The sequence below is a fragment of the Anomaloglossus baeobatrachus genome, chromosome 3, assembly GCF_048569485.1.
Source record: "Anomaloglossus baeobatrachus isolate aAnoBae1 chromosome 3, aAnoBae1.hap1, whole genome shotgun sequence".
NCBI lineage: Eukaryota > Metazoa > Chordata > Amphibia > Anura > Aromobatidae > Anomaloglossus > Anomaloglossus baeobatrachus.
The window spans coordinates 511,453,105-511,469,548 of NC_134355.1; the positions used below are offsets into that span (position 1 = coordinate 511,453,105).

General features: G+C 52.2%; 1 protein-coding gene across 1 annotated transcript in view; it reads right to left on the minus strand.

Moving 5' to 3' along the window:
• Window positions 1-16,444, minus strand: part of LOC142295479 (vomeronasal type-2 receptor 1-like) — a 144,674-nt gene that overhangs the window by 24,375 nt on the left and 103,855 nt on the right. The window lies entirely within an intron of this gene.

Consider the following 16,444-nt stretch of genomic DNA (forward strand, 5'->3'; position numbering starts at 1 on the left):
TTAATTTTTGCTCCTAAAACCTGTGTTAGGTTATTATTGCGTCCGTGCTTGGTTTTTAAAACCGCACGTGTGTGCCTGTTGGTGGCAGCGTACAGGTGCACTGGTGTGCGTTTTTACCAAACTATTATATAACGCACAAGTGTAGTGTATAATACACGTCAGTCAGCAGTGGCTGATAGTGTCAGAGTTCTTAATTTTTGCTCCTAAAACCTGTGTTAGGTTCTTAGTGCGTCCGTGCTTGCATTTAAAAACCGCACGTGTGTGCCTGTCGGTGGCAGCGTACAGGTGCACTTGTGTGCAATTTCCAGAAACTTTGATATAACGCACAAGTAGTGAATATACACGTCAGCAGTGCACAGCATTGCAAAATGCGCAAGGGCATTGGCAAGGAACAAGGAAGTGGACGTGATGGTGGTGCAGGCAGAGGCCGAGGTCGTGGGCAAGCTCTAATTTCGCCACAACAAAGGGCCACATCTAGTCGCTCGCACGTCCTGTCCCAAATTCTTGGGGACCGCAGCAGTACACCGCTCTTGAACCAAGACCAGTGTCAACAGGTTGTTAGTTGGATAGCGGATAATGCTTCCAGTCAGATTGGCACCACCACAAACACTCTGTCTTCCACACGGTCAAGTGTCAGTAGCCGTGATACTGCACCGCACATTTCTGAACCTGATCCTCCTTCCTACCACCAGGCTGAGTACACGTCCTCCTCGGACATTAATGATCCCACACTTGGACACTCGGAAGAGCTGTTCACGTTTCCATTCACACATTCTGGCCTCTCGCCAGCTCATATTGAAGTGGGTCATGAGGAGATCGTCTGTACAGATGGCCAAATATTTGAGCAGCCACGTTCTCACGAAGTTGGCAACGTGTCTCAACAAGTGGTGGACGATGATGAGACACAATTGTCAGCAAGTCAGGAGGAGGAGCAGGGTGCGGAAGAGGAAGACGACGTGGTGGATGATCCAGTAACTGACCCAACCTGGCAGGAGGATATGCAGAGCGAGGACAGCAGTGCACAGGGGGAGGGAGGCGTAGCATCACAACAGGCAGTAAGAAGCAGGGTGGTGGCCCCAGGCAGAAGTCAGGCAACCGTTCCCCGGAACAACACGACGACACAAGGTGCCTGTACAAATGTTAGGTCTTCACGAGTCTGGCAGTTTTTTAAGTTGGATCCAGATGATTCAAAAAAGGCCATTTGCAACACCTGCCGTGCCAGCATCAGCAGGGGTACCAAAACTAGCAGCCTGACCACCACCAGCATGATCAGGCACATGTCAGCCAAGCACCCGACTTTGTGGGAAGTACAACAGAGTCGAGGAGCAGTGCTTGCTGATGTCACTGCTACGTCTTCGCTGGTTGTGCATGCGAGCCAATCCTCTGTCCATGCTGCCTGCGAACAAGCCTCCTCCACTCCTGCACCTGCAGTTGCCTACGCAGAAAGAACACCATCATCAAGCACGTCCTTGTCCCAGCGCAGCGTTCAGTTATCCATTCAGCAAACCTTTGAACGCAGGCGCAAATACACTGCCAACACCCCACATGCCACAGTTCTAAATGCTAACATTTCGCGACTGCTTGCGCTGGAAATGTTGCCTTTTAGGCTGGTGGAGACAGAAGCATTCCGTGACCTGATGGCGGCAGCTGTCCCACGTTACTCGGTCCCCAGCCGCCACTATTTCTCCCGGTGTGCCGTCCCCGCGTTGCATAACCACGTGTCACAAAACATCACACGTGCCCTGAACAACGCTGTTTCACCCAAGGTCCACCTAACCACAGACACGTGGACAAGTGCTTGTGGGCAAGGCCGCTACATCTCGTTGACGGCACACTGGGTTAATATTGTGGAAGCTGGGACCCAGTCTGAGCGAGGGACGGAACACGTCCTTCCCACACCAAGGTTTGCAGGCCCTACCTCAGTCAGTGTTTCACCCACACTCTACAGCTCCGGAATGTCATGCTCTTCAGCCTCCTCCTCCTCCTGCGCGTCCTCATCCACTGTGCCCTCCACACCAGTCACAAGCTGGAAGCACTGCAGCACTGCCTCGGCGAAGCGGCAACAGGCTGTGCTGAAGCTAATCTGCATAGGTGACAAACCCCACAATGCAGAAGAGCTGTGGACAGCTCTGAAACAGCAGGCAGATCACTGGCTCACACCTCTGAACCTAAAGCCAGGAAAGGTCGTTTGTGACAATGGCCGGAACCTGGTGGCGGCTTTGAGGCGAGGCCAGCTGACACATGTTCCATGCGTGGCCCATGTGCTCAACCTCGTGGTTCAGCGGTTTATAAAGTCATACCCAGAGCTGTCTGATCTGCTGGTAAAAGTTCGCCGCCTGTCTGCACATTTTCGAAAGTCACCTACTGCTTCAGCCGGCCTTGCCGGCTTTCAGCGCCGTTTGCATCTTCCGGCTCACAGACTGGTGTGTGATGTCCCCACGCGTTGGAATTCAACTCTGCACATGTTGGTCAGGATATGTGAGCAGAAGAGGGCAGTTGTTGAGTACCTGCATCACCTAAGCCGTCGGGAAATGGGTCAAACTCCACACATAACACCTGAGGAGTGGAGATGGATGTCAGACCTATGTACCATCCTCCAAAACTTTGAGGACTCCACCAAGATGGTGAGTGGTGATGACGCCATTATTAGCGTCACCATACCGCTACTCTGCCTTCTAAAACGGTCCCTGCTGAAAAACAAACATGATGCATTGCAGGCGGAGCGCGATGAGTTGCAGCAAGAAACAGTAGTGGGTGTGGGTGATAACACACAGCCCAGCCTCGTCTCATCACAACGTGCAGTGGAGGACTATGACGAGGAGGAGGATGAAGACATGGAGCAACTCTCCGGCCAAATTGAGGATATGACATGCACACCAGTCATATCCTCGATTCAGCGTGGCTGGCCAGAGGACAGGGTAGATGAGGAGGAGGAGGAGGAGGAGGAGGAGGAGGACAGCATGTTCAGTCATCTTGTTGGTCAGGCTACTGAAGTCCTGGCTGTTAAGAGTCTGGCGCACATGGCTGACTTTATGGTAAGCTGCCTGTCTCGTGACCCTCGCGTTAAGAACATCTTGGCCGACAATCATTACTGGTTGGTAACACTGTTAGACCCACGCTACAAGGAGAACTTTTTGTCTCTTATTCCCGTGGAGGAGAGGTCAACCAAAATGCAGCAGTTTCGGAAGGCCATACTCACGGAAGTAGGCAAAGCATTCCCCTCACAAAACGCTAGCGGCATAGGTCAGGAATCAGTGGACAACCGAGGCGTACAGCCGAGAGAGGCACAAGTCCAATCCGCCAGAGGTAGGGGAACAGTCTTTAAGATGTGGGACAGTTTTCTCAGCCCCTCACGTACCACAGCCCCTGAGGTGCGGGGTAGTGCCACAAGAAATCCTAAGTTTGCCCAGATGCTGAAGGAGTACCTTGCAGATCGAACAACTGTACTCCGACATTCCTCTGTGCCTTACAATTATTGGGTATCCAAGCTGGACACGTGGCATGAATTGGCTCTCTACGCCTTGGAAGTCCTGGCCTGCCCTGCTGCTAGCGTTTTGTCAGAGCGTGTTTTTAGTGCCGCAGGTGGAATCATTACAGATAAACGCACCCGCCTGTCAACTGAAAATGCTGACAGGCTGACTCTGATAAAGATGAACAAGGGTTGGATTGGGCCAGACTTCACCACACCACCAGCAAATGAGAGCGGAATTTAAAGTTTGCCATGTACCTCCACTCACCCATGGGTACACTTCTCGACTTTGGATAATCGCTGGACTGCTCCTCCTTCTCCTCATGCGCCATCATGATGACCGTTACAATAGTTAGGTCTTTGTTTCAGGTATACCCCCAGTGGTAAATTTTTTCGCCCATTCTTTGCAGAATGGACATTACAACGACAGGAGACCCGCTCCTTTGCAATGGGAACAATGTTTTGAGGCCCTCATGCACGTCTCTACCCAGGGACAACGTGGAGCCTCCCAATTTTTGGCTGCCCTGCCTAAGGGCTATACTGAAATACACCCACTTCCTTAAAATGGACACTTAATGTTTTGAGGCCCTCATGCACGTCTCTACCCAGGGACAATGTGGAGCCTCCCAATTTTTGGCTGCCCTGCCTAAGGGCTATACTGAAATAGACCCACTTCCTTAAAATGGACACTTAATGTTTTGAGGCCCTCATGCACGTCTCTACCCAGGGACAATGTGGAGCCTCCCAATTTTTGGCTGCCCTGCCTAAGGGCTATACTGAAATACACCCACTTCCTTAAAATGGACACTTAATGTTTTGAGGCCATCATGCACGTCTCTACCCAGGGACAATGTGGAGCCTCCCAATTTTTGGCTGCCCTGGCAAAGGGCTATACTGAAATACACCCACTTCCTTAAAATGGACACTTAATGTTTTGAGGCCCTCATGCACGTCTCTACCCAGGGACAATGTGGAGCCTCCCAATTTTTGGCTGCCCTGCCTAAGGGCTATACTGAAATACACCCACTTCCTTAAAATGGACACTTAATGTTTTGAGGCCATCATGCACGTCTCTACCCAGGGACAACGTGGAGCCTCCCAATTTTTGGCTGCCCTGCCTAAGGGCTATACTGAAATACACCCACTTCCTTAAAATGGACACTTAATGTTTTGAGGCCCTCATGCACGTCTCTACCCAGGGACAATGTGGAGCCTCCCAATTTTTGGCTGCCCTGCCTAAGGGCTATACTGAAATAGACCCACTTCCTTAAAATGGACACTTAATGTTTTGAGGCCCTCATGCACGTCTCTACCCAGGGACAATGTGGAGCCTCCCAATTTTTGGCTGCCCTGCCTAAGGGCTATACTGAAATACACCCACTTCCTTAAAATGGACACTTAATGTTTTGAGGCCATCATGCACGTCTCTACCCAGGGACAATGTGGAGCCTCCCAATTTTTGGCCGCCCTGGCAAAGGGCTATACTGAAATACACCCACTTCCTTAAAATGGACACTTAATGTTTTGAGGCCCTCATGCACGTCTCTACCCAGGGACAATGTGGAGCCTCCCAATTTTTGGCTGCCCTGCCTAAGGGCTATACTGAAATACACCCACTTCCTTAAAATGGACACTTAATGTTTTGAGGCCATCATGCACGTCTCTACCCAGGGACAACGTGGAGCCTCCCAATTTTTGGCTGCCCTGGCAAAGGGCTATACTGAAATAGACCCACTTCCTTACAATGGGCACTTCAGGTTTAAAGGCCATCATGCACGTCTCTATCCAGGGACAATGTGGAGCCTCACAATTTTTGGCTGCCCTGCCTAAGGGCTATACTATAATACACCCACTTCCTGACAATGGACACTTAATGTTTTGAGGCCCTCATGCACGTCTGTATGCAGGGGCATTGGTGAACCTCACAATTTTGGACTGCCCTGGCAAAGGAAAATACTACAAAGACTCACTTCCTCAAAATGGGCACATTAGACTCAAGAGGCCTTCATGTACGTCTCTTCTCAGGGACATCGGAGTGCCACACAATGTTTTCACTTAAAATCTTTCATGTATTAATCTCAAAAAGTAACATACACCAGATCTATCTCACTATTGGGTATGTGCCCTTAACATTTCCGCCATGAAAAATCATTTTGGGGTCATTTTGGAAGGTTTTCTGGTGAGTCCGTAAAAATGGCGTAAAACGCGGACAAAATTGTTCACAGCTGTGACTTTTGAGTGATAAATGCTTCAAGGGGTCTTCCCCATGCTGTTGCCATGTCATTTGAGCACTCTTCTGAGACTTTTGTGCCATTTTTAGGGTTTCTCCATGCTGCCGGGAGGTCATTTCACAAAAATACTCGGGTCTCCCATAGGATAACATTGGGCTCGTTGCTCGGGCCGAGTACACGAGTATCTTGGGAGGCTCGGCCCGAGCTTCGAGCACCCGAGCTTTTTAGTACTCGCTCATCACTAGAACACATCCATTTTGGCATTAAACAGCGCAGAAGAAAAAGCAGCAAAAAAGCAGGTAAAAAGCAGGTAAAAAGCAACGTGCGCACATACCCTAACACCATAAATTTGTTCCAGAAAACCTGTCTGGGAGGGCTAACTTAGGTCCAGCTGAGTATGGGAGTGAGCCGAGACCTGAAGACCCACGATTTGCTGCAGCTGTTGCACCACCTGAGATCTGTCACTTCTTGCGATATACTCTGCATCAGGTGTGCCAAAGCCACAGCCTGAGCCATACTGTCTCTAAAAAATATGAGCTGGACTGGTGAATGTCCAGTGCAAGGTGTGACAGACGGACTCGGACCAACGAGTGTCCGGCGTGCAGCAAAACATACAGGAATCAATGGGGATAGTAAGGTAGAGGAAGAAGTAAGGGAGAGGAAGGGAGCAAGGGTTGGACACCTCCTGACAGTAACCTGCGTATGTCGCCTAAGCTCCTCTGATGTTCCTAAAAGAGTCCTCAGGCTATGTGCGCACGTTGCATCATGTCCTTGCTGAGAAATCTGCAGCGATTTGGCAGTGCATGTGCGCTTCAAATCACTGCAGAAACACTATGTAATGGATGCAGTGTGTCTGCAGAATAGATGCCAATTTCATGCGCTCTGGATGCTGCCTCTCCCATAGACCGATCGGGAGCAGCATCCAAAGCGCACAAAATAAGTGACATGTTGCTTTTTTAAACGCATCGATTTTGTCAAATATTTAGCATCCAAAATGCTGCGTTTAAAAAAGCAACATGCGGATGGATTATGCACAATCTTCATAGATTATGCTGGGGATGCAGGAAGCATGCGTTTATGCTGCAGTGCAATACGCAGCGTAAACGCATGAAATTACGCAACGTGCGCACATAGCCTCACTATCTTTGCCGCCTAGTAGCTAGTCCCTAAGGCTACATGCGCACGCTGTGCTTTTTGTTGCGATTTTGTCACGTTTTTTGGTGCAGTTTTGTTGTCAGAACTTTCTAACATTTGACTTCCCAGCAAAGTCTATGGAAGTCAGATTTGCTGTGCGCACCTTGCAGTTTTCATTGTCTGCGTTTTTTTTGACAAAAGTTTGCGACAAAAAAGAAGCAGCATGTTCATTCTTTTTTGCATTTTCGTCAACACTTGTCACCCATTGAAATCAATGCGGGCATCAAAAATGCAAGGAAAAACGCATGCTATCAAATTGTTTGCATTTTGCATGCGTTTTACCCGAGGTTTTGTCAACAAATATACAGCTCACCAACTTAGTTCCAGAATGACAAAATCAGTGCTGGAGTGATTTTGGCATGTCTGTGTCGGTGTCTCTCTCTCTCTCTCTTCTTTCTCTCTCCAAGCACTACTCACTGATCACCGGCTGTCACACTGCTCCAGCGGCCTCTCATCTTCTTCCGGACCCGCTCATTAGCCTCATACATATTCACTCCTTCACCCTTCTGTGATTGGTAGCAGTCAGAGGTGCCCCCATACTGAGTGACAGCTGTCTGACTGCAAACAATCACAGCCGCCGGTGGGCATGTCTACATTGTACAGTATACTTCAGTAGCAGTCTGACCCTCACAGCAGTGAACCCATGACGTCACTACTGCGACACATGCCGTAATGCGGGACCTGTAGCTGTGACATCAGAGGTTCACCCCAGTTCATTCTGATCGCTGGGGCTCTGTCTGCACTCACAGCTGGCAGTCATGCGAGTATGGCCCCTCGCTGTGACAGGACAGGGATGTACCAGAGCTGATTCGCCGTGGACCACACCCAGTTGATACCATGTGAACAAAATAAGTTTATCTTGATCCCATCAGACCACAGGACATGGTTCCAGTAATTCATGTCCTTTGTCTGCTTGCCTTCTGCATACAGTTTGCGCACTTTTTTGTGCATCATCTTTAGAAGGGTCTTCCTTCTAGAATAACAGCCTGTATCACCCATCCCCACTTCAAGGCCCCAGCAGGGGTGCCCCTCCTCTCACCTACCCAGTCCCAGCATGGTCTCCATTTGCACCCTCTCTCCTAGTCTCTAGCGGGGCAATCCACCCCCTCTCCTGCCCCACAGCTCCATAGCTTCCTCTCCTGCTCCGGGCCCTGACGCAGCCTTCTCACACTCCCAGGCCGCACACTCTGTATCTGTGGCACCCCTGAGGCTTCAGTCGCCACAGAGTATTGCACATTATTTTAGGTGCGATATTCGCCTTGGGTAAGGAGGGGGTTAATCACGGTGTTCCACATTCACACCTTACATAAAGCTTAGGAGCCTTCTCACAGGGGGGCTGGACTAGGGTAGGCAGGGGGTTGGCCAACACAAAGCTTGGGACTGTCCCAGGCACTAGGACAACCACCTGGGGGGGCGGGTTCCACTTGGGGTAGAAATAGGAGCAAACTCACACAATCGTTAGCCAGTCTACCCAGAACATCTGTACCGCCCCGGGGCTTGACCGGCTGCCGAGTCGCTCGGATCCGTGCTCGTCGGTGGGTGGCTCGAGGTCCTCCCGGACCCGGGGGTCACGTCGCTCTGAAGGGAAGCTGGCGCTACGTGTAGGGACTTCGGTGGGGAAGGTTCACGGCCAGGGCTGTGGCGTTTAGGGATGTAAGTTCGTGATGCCATCAATGGGTTGTGGTGAATGTGGACACCACCGCTGCCGTTGACGGGGACGGTGTTATGCAGCCAGGTGTTATCCCCACCATGGGCAGGGGGTGCTGGTCCCGGGGCCCGGTGGTTGTGAGGTGCGGGCGGGATGGTGCGGTGCGGTGCGCGGCCAGAGGGCACTGTTGTATTCACTATGACAGATACACCGGAGTCTCTGGTAAACCAAAAAGGATGGTAGTCGGTGCCCGCAGCCGGCTGTGCTTTTCCCCTTACTCAGGTTGGTGGTTCCCGCATTTCTCCTGCACCTGTGTGGTAGAAATTGACTGCCTATGCTTCAGCAACGGTAGTTCGCTCCCCGGCTTTATATGTGTCGGGGAACCCATTTGCCCGCAGGCGCTGGCCCGTGGGATCTCTCTGCCTGTGCGGTGGCTTTCTATCCCCCTCGGTGGGCTGTTGCCGTCTTTCGGGTCTTGGGACGGGAAAGGACCTAAGGTCCAGACCTCAATCAGTGAATTCGACGTGGTCCAGTGGCTTCTGGACCTCGTTCTGAGTCTGAGTAACCTTCCTGGTGCTCCGGTTTCCAGTTGGTTCCCCGGTTTGGTACCGGTGGGCCACTACCCTGTCCCGGTCCCTTACGGTTCCACCAGCCATCTTCCTGGCTCCAGCAGGCGGCAACCACCGTCTGCCTCCTGGTCACAGGGTATCTGGGCTCCTACCCAGATCCCTGACAGACGTTTACACACTGCCACTACTCTCCTTCACCTCCACAACTAATCTCCTCTCCACCTCCAAAAGTAATCTGCTTGCTTTTCCCGCCTCAGGCTATCCAAACTCCTCGGAAGGCATGGCCAACCGCCTGGCTCCGCCCCCTGGTGTGAACGTCAAGACCTGAGAGGGGTGACTCAGGGTTTTTAGGTTGGCTGGTTACACCTTTTTAGGGGCTGGTGTTTGTGCAGGGGGTCTACCTGTGACTACCTGGCTAGTCCAGGGCGTCACACATCATTTCTGGGACACGACACCAGCACCACTTTCTTCTCTTCACGAGGCCTGCGGCTTGGAGCGGAGCGCCCAGCCCAGGTTCCCCCCGGCAGGAAGGACAACTCTGAATAAGGACTTTCTTCTTTCAAACACTGTTGACTTCTTATAACTTATCCTGGGTCGACGGGGCCCTTCACAGCGGGTGACCATTACTATCGAGTGGCACAAAGAGTGAGTAAAAACACCTGCCACTGACTAGGACTCATATTACCGGCACCGCTGCCCCGCACCTCGGCGCCAAAGGCCATTGCCATTACTACTCTTCTCATCATCCTCTCCGGGACCCGATCCACCTGTGGGGAGTGATACCATCTTCAGCTGCTATTACCATCCACCCCGGAGGACAGCGACAGCAGCGGTGGCTAATTCCTGGCCGCATATGTCGCGGGCGGGGGCCAGTCCCCCGTCGCGGGGGCTGCCCGGGGAGATCACGCTCGGGTCCGGTACCTTTTCCTTGGTGGCTCGAGTGGGCCGGACCCGGGGCTTGGGCAGTGCTTCTCGCCCACGAGTGAAAATGGGGATTGGGTTGGTGATCGGGTGGGTGCGCGGCCGGGGCCACTATGAAGATTGTTCGTGACGCCACCCACGGGTCGTGGTGATTGTTGGCACCACCGCTGCTGATGATGGTGGGTCATCTTTTCACTGACCTCAGCACAGACTGACTAAACTCTGCTCTAACACTTCCTCAGTGTTTTCTAATCCCTCCCATTTTCCTGAGGAGGGGGTGAGTAGGGCCTGATTGGTCGGTGTGCATCTGTGTGAGGGCAGGGTTGGTGCCAAGGAGGAGAATAGCCTGCACTTTGCTGGATTTCAGCAAGCTTTGTGACACCCTGGTTTTGCCAGGGCGTCACACACCCCCTTAGTAAAACACAGCCCGTCCTCGGGCTGTCCGGCACCGACATTTATTGTAACTGGACTGAAAAAGAAAAAAAAAACAGGTTTACAAGCATACTAACAATGAGACAATTGCATTAACCGGGAACGGGTCTTTCCGCTCGCCCACCCAAGCAACCTGAACCTTGATGCTGCCCCTAAGAAGCGGGCAGCACCCCTCTTCCCCAGTCCAGGAACGGGCCACGTGGGCCGGGTATGGTGTTCCACACCCAGCAGTCTCTCAGAGGCCCCATGTCCAGGGGACCCCTGGCCCCGGAGGATCGCCACTGGTTACAGTAGTGGCGGACCTCGGACATCATTTTCCCGCAGGCCCATCCTCCAATCCGCCTCTCTGGAGACCGCGTAATGGAAAGTCGTTCCTTTGAAGCACGGTAACTCTGCTGCCGATGCAGCCTCTTCCAGTCACTTTCCCCTGTCCACCACAGGGCAGCACGGGTCCCCAATGCCACGCTCGCTCACGGTGGCACTGTCCATAAAGACCCCGTTTTTCACTGCCTGCGGTGCGGGTGGAGTAGACTGGGCTCAATTTGTAGAGCTGTCCTCGCTCCTCTAACTCCCTGCCATCCTCCACCAGGGGCTCCGACCCCTGATGGCACCCATCGAGGTTCCGACCCCGGCGGCGTTCAACAAGTCTGGCAGGGTCCGGCTCCTTCCACCCGGCGTACCGGATGGCGTCCCACGGGAACATGGGGGCATTCAACAAAGGAAGCAGGTATTTTAGCAGGAACGGGTTCTATAAAACTCTTTAACTTCAACTTCGGGGGTTAACTACAGGGCATTGCTACCGTTGCGGCCGGGCGGACCGCCGGAGCCGACGTCATCTAAGTTGATTGCCGCTCCTGTTACGGCCGGGCGGACTGCCGGAGCCGACATCCTTTCTGTGGCAAGCGAGTCACCGCCAGCTGCTACACGGGGAGTCACCACCGGAACTTCGGGGTCCGCTGCTCCTGTGGCCAGAGCGGGGGCTGGCATCAGGCTTGGGAGCAGACACTCCCCATCTGCTCCCCCTTGGTTTTTCAACCGCACTCCTTCTAGCAACTTTTTTTAAAGTTTTCCTTTCGCTTCCGGTCCTCCGGAGCTTCACTTCCGCCCGCGTTCCCAGGGGGCGGAGCCTCTTTTTCGCGCCTTTTCTCTCGGGGAATATGGTGAAGGCGGGAATTTTTTTCGCGCCCAAGATGGCAGATCTTCAGATTTTTCAGCGGGACGCCACTGACGAGAACCACAAGGCACACGTCGACCGGTAAGTAGACTGGTTCTATCCTGTTAGTGACGCCAAGTTGTCGCGGGCGGGGGCCAGTCCCCCGTCGCGGGGGCTGCCCGGGGAGATCACGCTCGGGTCCGGTACCTTCTCCTTGGTGGCTCGAGTGGGCCGGACCCGGGGCTCGGGCAGCGCTCCTCGCCCACGAGTGAAAATGGGGATTGGGTTGGTGATCGGGTGGGTGTGCGGCCGGGACCACTATGGAGATTGTTCGTGACGCCACCCACGGGTCGTGGTGATTGTTGGCACCACCGCTGCTGATGATGGTGGGGGATCCCGGGTGGCGGTGTTGTGGCGCAGCTAGGTGTTGACCCCTCCGTGGGTAGGGGGTGTGAGTCCCGGGGTCCGCTCGGGCAGGGGTGCAGGGCAGGGCAATGTAGCGCAGCGCTGTGCCTGAGTGTACTGGTGTACTCACTATTCAGATGAAAGTCACACAGAGTCCTTATAGTGAACCAAGGCCGGATGCTGGTAGCCTCTGCAGGGGTGTGCTCGGGTCCCGCACACGGATGCACAGCAAGGGCCCTTACAGTCACCTAGTCCGGTAGTCCAGGGCCCCAACCCCGGCTACCACTTTCTCCGGGGAGCTGCAAGCCTCCCCTGTCAGCTTTTCACTGACCTCAGCACAGACTGACTAAACTCTGCTCTAACACTTCCTCAGTGCTTTCTAATCCCTCTCATTTTCCTGAGGAGGGGGTGAGTAGCGCCTGATTGGTTGGTGTGCATCTGTGTGAGGACTGGGTTGGTGCCAAGGAGGAGAATGGCCTGCACTTTGCTGGATTTCTGCAGGCTCTGTGACATCCTGGTTTTGCCAGGGCATCACACATACCACAGGTGGCATCACGACAATTTATCCTACTACTACCCCCATCATCTTCCCTCCTTATTGGTGTAAGTCTCAGGCATGAAGTAGGGCAGGCCACCGCGACATCCCAGATCATCACACCAGCTCGGTGACAAGTAACTCAGGTACGAGACACCCCGTGCCTGACACCCCTTGCCCCCTGGGTGCTACACTTCTGTCTGTTCCCAGGGTGCACGCACGGCCACACCCCCTCTCTTAACGGGTCTGTTTCTCATTACCCGGAAGCTGTTCCTGAAGTCACCTATTACCTTAAAGATATTTAAGTCCGCCTCCCCTCCCTATAGTGCGTTGCTAGTTCCCAGGTCCCTGTTTGTTATTGTATCTATTCCCAGTGCCAGTCTCTTGTTACTAACCACTGTCTCGTCCTCGAGCCTGCTCACCTCCATTGTCTGTGTGCCATCATGTCAGAGCCTTTACCACAGTGCTGTCCGTCTGAGCCATCACCAGACTGTCACCGCACCTGAGCCTTCACCACAGTGCTGTCTCATCTGGACCTACACCTCAGTGCTGTCTAATCTCAGCCTCCACCTTGGTGCCGCTATATTCATATTCATTTTGTACTGGACATTGTGACTGTATGCGCCCGCAAAAGACTGCCCCCTCTGGTCACTGGCAGTTGTGCATTTAGGCCTTCTGTTGGAAGCGCTGCACAGTCCGTGTATAGGGGTTCACTGCTGGTCAGGGGAGTCCGATGCATGGTCCAGTGGGTCAACCCCCGGACGCTCGCTGCCCCTCGGAGAGCGTAACACAGCCATGCAAACCAATTTGATACAGTGTGCGGCCTATGGTCTGAGCACTGACAGGCTGACCCCCTACCTCTGTAGCCTCTGCAGCAATGCCGTTAGCACTCATACGTCTACTCTGAAAAGACAACCTTTGGATATGATGCTTTCGTAAACCATATGCAAGCCTGTTCTGAGTGGAATCTGTTTTTTGAAACACTGTACAGTCTTGGCCACCAAGCTGTAGTTCAGCTTCAGGGTGTTGGCAATCTTGTTATAGACTAGGCCATCTTTGCGCAGAATAACATTTTTTTTTTTCGACTCCTCAGAGAATTCTTTGCCATGAGGAGCCATGTTGAACTTCCAGTGACCAGTATGAGAGAGTGTGTGAGCGATAACAGCAAATATTACACACTGCTCCCCATTAACACCTGAGACCTTGTAACACTAATAAGTCACATGACACCGGGGATGGAAAATGGCTATTTGGGCAAAATTTGGCCATTTTCACTTAGGGATTTACTCACATTAGCAGTTTTAACATTACTGGCTGTGTGTTGAGTTATTTAGAGGCCAAACCAAATTGACACTGATGACAAGATGTACACTGACTACTTACATTGTATTAAAGTGTCATATCTTCAGTATAGTTCCATAAAAATATATAATAAATAATTTACACAAATATGAGATGTATATTCACTTTTGTGATATACTGTAAAATATAATTTGACATGTGCAGTGGCATACATAGAAATCATGGGGCCCCATAGCAGAAGTTCTATTTGCCCTCCTCCTCCCAAAAAATAATAATACTCGGCTGGGTCACATAATAGCATAGGTCACAACTTTTCAGTCCTTTCAAAGTAATTTTCTTCCCACTGAAGCCCCAAGATTTCCCTGTTATTGCACCCATAAAGTATGACACCAATAAAAGTGCCTCACAAACACAATGTATCATACCCCATAGTGAATTCCTCCATAGTACCCTCCACACGCACAGTGTGAAGACCCCACTGTACCTACCCTCAACTACCACAGCAAAGTATGGTGACCTCAACAACACACTATAGTCCCTAAATATGTCCATCCTGTAGTATAATGGGCCTACATACAGTATAATAGCCTCTACCCAAGTACAGTTTGTATAAAAGCTCCCACTAGCCCTCCAAACAGTATAATGGCTAATAATGGCTCGAGCCTCTCACGGACCCAGGGGTCACGTCGCTCTGCAAGGGAGTTGGCGCTACACGCGGGGACTTGGGTGAGGAGTTCCACGGCCGGGGCTGCGGTGGTTTGGTTTGGGATGTAAGTTTGTGACGCCACCCACGGGTTGTGGTGATTGTAGACACCACCACTGCGGTGAAGGTAAGGGGGCTCCCGGGAGCGGTGTAATGGCGCAGCTAGGTGTTGACCCCTCCGTGGGTAGGGGGTGTGGTCCCGGGGCCCGGTTGGTGAGGGCCAGGGTGCAGGGTGAAGTGCTGCGGTGCGGTGCGTGGCCCGAAGGCACTGGTGTACTCACTATGACACAAGACACTGGAGTCTCTGGTAAACCAAACGGGGTGATGAACGGGGCCTGCAGCCGGCTGCAGCTCCTCCCAGAATAGGTTGGTGGTTTTCGCCTTTCTCCTGCACCTCTGTGTGTAAATGTTTGACTCCTATGCCTTGACACCGATAGTCCGCTCCCCGACTTGTATATGCCGTAGGAGCCCGTTTGCCCACAGACACTGGCCCTTTGGGTCTCTATGCCTTGGCGGTGGCTCTACCCTGTACGGTTGGGCTGTTGTCTTCTAACGGGGCTTGTGTGGGATAGGTCCTTAAGTCCAGTCCGCAATCAGTTGATTTGACTTGGCCCTGTCGGTTCAGGGCTTTGTAATGGGTCTGAGTACCCCTCCTGGTGCTCCGGTTTCCAATCGGTTCCCTGGTTCGGTACCGGCGGGCCACCGCCCGACCCTGGTCCCTACGGTTCCATCGGCTGTAATCCCAGCTCCTGCAGGTGGCCACCACCGTCTGCCTCCTTGCCAATGGTGACTGGGCTCCGACCCAGCCACCTGGTAGTCTCTTGGCAGGCCTGGACACAGGACTGCCCGTGAACTTGACTGCCCTCTACCTCCTCTAGACTACTCTCTTCCTCAACTTGAACCCGACTCTGTGTTTTCCCGCCTCCAGGCCTGTGAACTCCTCGGTGGGCGGAGACAACCGCCTGGCTCCGCCCCCCTGGTGTGGACATCAAACCTGGAGGGTGGTCACGAGGATTTTTAGTTTGACTGATGTCACCTAACCGGGAGGGGGTGTGGTGTTGTGTGTGACTACCTGGGACGACCTGACTAGTGCAGGGCGTCACACACCATCCATAGTCCTCCATATATAATGCACCCCCCATAGTCCTCCATATAGTATAATGCACGCCCATAGTTCTACATATAGTATTGTGCACCCCCTTAGTCTTCCACATAGTATAATGCTGATCTTAGATGTAGCAGAAGAATGATGGAGGAGGGAGCCAAGCTCTCCTCCCTCTTTCATCATTGCTTTTAACTGTATTGACATCTGCTATGCTGTTACAGTAGAAAGTGCGATGCTGATCAGGTCCTGCCCGAGGTCGTCGCTGGCACCACCACCCCGACTCATGGACTCCATAGGGGCAGCGTGGTTTCCTGCCATTGGTGGTATGGCACTGGTCATGTGTTCATCTGAGGTTGTAATTTTTCTAATTTTAGGACCTTCTAAGGAATAGATGTTTAATTTATTATCTGAGGAAAAGAACATGATTAAGACGGACAGTTGAAACGCATAGTCCCATGCTATTGCTGTACGAATAATTTTTGTGACATCTATTGCTGTATAACGGATTTACACTTTTTAATGGATCATCAATAAACATGGACCTTTTAATTTTCTGAGGTCTGCGCTGGACTTTCTTTTCTTTTCCTCGGATTTCAAGGTTGCCCTGTCTCTCCGTGCGCAGTACCGTTACAGAGACCGGTGGAACAGCTGATCGGTGAGCTGAAAATCTATTTGCTTTTTTCTATGGTTTAATTTATTATGTCCAGATAGATAAAGCAAAGAATTAAAAGAGTACTTACTTTATCTCATGACTGTATCAGCACAATTTTTTATCAA